This window comes from Cariama cristata, unplaced genomic scaffold (genome assembly GCF_000690535.1).
Source record: "Cariama cristata isolate BGI_N322 unplaced genomic scaffold, ASM69053v1 scaffold1893, whole genome shotgun sequence".
Lineage (NCBI taxonomy): Eukaryota > Metazoa > Chordata > Aves > Cariamiformes > Cariamidae > Cariama > Cariama cristata.
In genome coordinates, this window is record NW_009607645.1 from 232,834 (window position 1) to 237,531 (window position 4,698).

Below are 4,698 nucleotides of genomic sequence, written 5' to 3' on the forward strand. Positions count from 1 at the left end.
AACACACGTGGCCGCCCATTCAACTCTGAAGATACTGATACTAAAGACGACACAGATACGTAGCTCATTCATGTCCAAAAAAAACCTAGACAGAACAACACCCTTGCCCTGCAAGTGCTTAAATGTGCAAGGAACCCATTTGTTTTACTCAGTTATCTCCAGAAAGCTCTATGTTCAACCACACTTTTTCAAAAAAGGGTGAGTGTGGTAAGTCTGCTTACAGCATACCTTACACACACAGACACCTCACACTCTTGCCCTGTCACAAAATCAGGACACTTATAAAACATAGTCAGAATTTTTCTTTTAATAAAGAAAAGCTCTCTGAAGGAAAATTCTAATTCTTACAAAATGCCTACCCTTGCATTCTATATTTTGCATTTAAAATAGTCAGCATTTCATATCCCATATGCCTTTACTATCGGACAGAGGACCTGAGTTTAAAGTACAGGAGTATAATTCTGCCTTCTTGTTGTTCCCAGCTTCCTCTGCAAAATGCTCACATCAGCCTGACACTCACACTGGTGTTCAACATCTCTTCCGGGACCAGGACGACAGTGTTTTCCACAATTCTCTAAGCTATGCTTCACTGGATATAAATAAGCGTTCTAACCACTGGACTACAGTCATGATGCATCATTTAGCCACAAAGCTGAAATTCTATTCTGTTTGCACACAAATAAGAGAGGAAGGCCCTAGGCTAGCTTATAACTTAATGATAACCAGAGTCTCCAGGGAGACCAAGATGTAATCCAGAGAGGTGCCTCAGAGCGAAAAGTGAACTGTACCACGCCTCCCACTTACTTCACATCTTTTGATTCAAAACTTGAATGTTTCTATGTCACAGCTGGAAAAGCAAATGCATGTTGTTTGCTCCACTGTGAATAAAAGCGGAAGCAATTTTGTGGACACTGCTGAGCTGTTAAAAGATAAAAAAGCCAGAATATTAAGAATCAAATGAGTTTTTTTTCTAACTACAAAAAAGGTGGCAATGAGGTGATTAATTCCATCAAGGATAATACCAAGTGCTCTCATTAAATTGAGACCCAGACGCAATTTATGGGGTAAAGTTTTTGCAATAAAATTTAAATCAAGTTAAATCCTTTTGCAGAAATTATTGTAATTTAAAAAGAATGAACACTATCAATATGAAGTAGTGTAATTTGCAACCTAATCATTGACTGTGTCCCAATCAACAGGCTACAGAAAGGAAGACCTACGTAAGCACTGTGATGTTAGGTTTGTCACCACAGCTTATTGGAACCTCCCCTCTGTGCAAAAGCACAGAAATGTTACAGATGGGTGGATGAGCTCTGATGCAAATCAAGGCACTGAGCCTCTCTTGGCTTGCACTGAGTTATCTGACAGACAGACCCCTGGCACGGAGCTCAATCAGAGAGGAGCAACTACCCTCTGGAGCTACACAACTTCACCTTCAGATTTCTACACCTGTGCACTGAGCAAAGGACCCAGAGAGAACAACACAGGAAAGACACAAGTTCCTAGTGCCATGTAAGAAAGCAGAAGGGGCCTTTCATGGGAATATCCCCCTTTCTACCCTAACACATGAACAAGCATGGATTTTCACTGCTGCATCACCCCATTCAATCACATTCAGTTCACTCTGTTTCTTTTTTCCCCTCACTTCTCCCCTTCCTTTTCCTCACAGACATTTCCTTCCTGAAATGAAGCTTCTGGAATTGTCATTCCACTCACATCACACACACCATAGTCTAGATCTTACTAGAACAATAAAACAGATGCATAGCGATAAACAGCATTATCTCAATTCTGCAAGGGTAAATGATCTTGTAAGAGACTAAAACACTGTAGTTCCAACACGCTGCCTCAGTAAGTGCTATCTGTCATGGTCTCAAACACTCATCATACCTCCTTGATCACGTAAAACATCATTTAGATACTGCCTACTCATAGAGAAGAAAAAAAAAGTACCTGAAGCACAGATGTATATTTTACAAATGAGTTGACAGAACTGTTCCTGTTTTGCAAGAGGATGTAACTCCAAGTCTCCTGAGAGCTTTAAACAAAATATAAGCCACTGGTAGGGCAGAATACTCTCCCTCCTCCCCATTATGAGATTGTAGGATAGGGCTTTTCCACATCCTAGTTTCCATCTTTCAATCAACATACACTATCAATATGACGCTTTACCAAGTTTCTAGAGAATTTGTTATCTTCTTCACAGTAACAGAATTTTTACATTGACAAAATTTGACAAAAGCACAGCTACCACTACAATAAAATAAAAATACCTAATTGTTTTGGAGTATAGGTATTCTCAGCTGTGAATCTTCTCCGCTACTGAAATCTGAGTTATAAAACTGATTGGTAGCTGACTTTCAGCCAAACCAACAGTACAAATCCTTCCTGACAAAGGGGCCAAGAACTACAGCTCCAGCCTCACTTATTGTCCCTTTATCTTTCACATCCTCAGGGCATTGTCCCCTGCAAGGCTGTGACTTGATCAAGTCTAGCAAGACCTAGTTAATCAAGCTCACAACCACTCCTTAACATCTTTATAGGTGTTGCGGGGTTTCCAAAACACAGAACAGGCTAATACTTACGTTTTTTAACCTTTGCATGCAGGATTGCCACTTCTGTTTCACTTTTACGAAGAGTTGAGAAGAGGTAGTCTCTTTCTTCTGGAACCTCTAGATGCTTTTTCTCTCAAGATCCTTCTGTTTCTCAGAAAAAAAACACTTGCTCTCTTGAAGCTTCTCCCTTAAAGGGGCTGGATCCCCAGATGTTTCCAATTTTCCTGTCTCCAAAGCATCATGTCCCTACCTCAGTCACTAAAGCAGTGACCTCTCCTTAAACCACCACCCCCCTTCAATTTCTACACAGAAGACTCTGCATTTTAGGTTTCGATCAAAGATTATTTTTTTTTCCACCTAGCAGCCCTATAACTAGTCCAAGAGTCGGGTGTAAGCACATTACAGTCAAATAAAGCCCACACCTCCTTTTCAACTCCTTCATGACTGGTATAGGGCATATATCTGGTGGCCAACACTGGTGGACAGCTCTGCACAACAGTGTTAGCCTAGGTTTTGATTTTTCCCCAGTTTCTTCAAGCTTAGCTACAAATTGGTTAAAGTACACTATTACAGTTTGTCAAAAGGACAGAAATTTGTAACTGGAAATAACAATAAAACAAGATTACATTCTGCCAAGTTCATTACAGACATTCCTTGTCTCTTAAAAACTAAAGGAAATTGTTGCCATGGCTCTTTTCTCCCCAATAACTGGAAAAGAAACAGACAGAATGAAGAGAGAACTCAGACAGAATGAAGAGAGAACTCAGACAGAATGAAGAGAGAACTCTGTATTTAAATCCGTAGTAAACACAGTCATGGTCAGATAAAAGATTAACACAGTGCTCTTGAGAGAAATTCAATCTGGTCCACAGAAATTAGCTCCAACACACAATAACAAACAAAAAGGAGAAAATAAGACAACCGTAGCCTAAGTCAGGATGGCTTGTCCAAATCTGCACCAGTTACTGTTATGAGATTTTCAAGAACTGCATGGGTACATGTGGTCAGCTTGGCTCAACAAGACTGGACAGCTCAATACCTAAAACAACGCAAAATTTCATACCCAAAAGGTATTAGTTCAAACTCCGTGACTGACATTTTAAAAACTGACATAAAAGTCACATGTGTAGTTTAGCTCGCTCTCTTGGACACTCATCAGAGGTCTCACTTGGGTCTCTGCAGAATTTTAAGTCCCAGAACCAGAACAGTCTAAGTACAGCCACCGACTTTGAAGAAAAAGCAACTCTCCTGTAGCTCCGCAGCAGCCTGGAGCTAGTGTGGACCCTTCAAAGTCCTCCCATGACTCTTTCAAACACATCCCTGTCATTCATTCCTGAAGGTATCCACCTTTTGGCCTAGTTTAATTCTTAAGGAACATGCAGCAGATACAAACAAAACCTAAACACACAAAGGGTTTGAACACAGTCATGCTTTTGTTAGTGTAACCATTACTTCAAGCCGGACAAAAATAATAAACCTGACATAACATTTCACTCTCTTGAATGCTTGAGTATTCTCTGTTGCTCTGCAAGGTGGTAACACATCCTTTAAAGCGGTCAGTTTACTCTCTGCGTTTTTCAAGTGTACTGAGGACAGTGAAGTATTTTCAGACCAAGCTCATCCTCTGTGTGTGATCCTGTCATAAAACCTGAGTCCTCCTTCTCAGTCCACAATCTTCTGAGTTTCGTACTATACCTTCTGTGTAAGCTCTGCATCTTTTTCATACCTTTATTGCCATAAGGTAATATATTCTTTACTAGAAATACTACATTAGCAAGCAGTACAGATCAGTAAGAGTCAACCCGTAAAGCTAACGTGAGAATCTAACACCCATACTACATATATTTCAGCACGTTGGGTTTTGTTCTTTTGTCAAGCTCTAGTTTGGACACACAGATGAAATGCATGACCAGAGTATATTTGGTCTGTCCTGGCATGCATCTTCCAGTTCATTCTAGAAGAATCCAATCCACATAGCCCAAGACCACTCCAAAAACACAAACTAAAATATAGCCAAATTCACTTTGAAAGAACAGTTCCAATCCAAACTAAAATACTGATTTATATATACCTCCTGATTACTCTGTTTTTTAATCCTTAAAAATGGAATGAATAAATAAATATGTGATCCATAAGCTTTCCC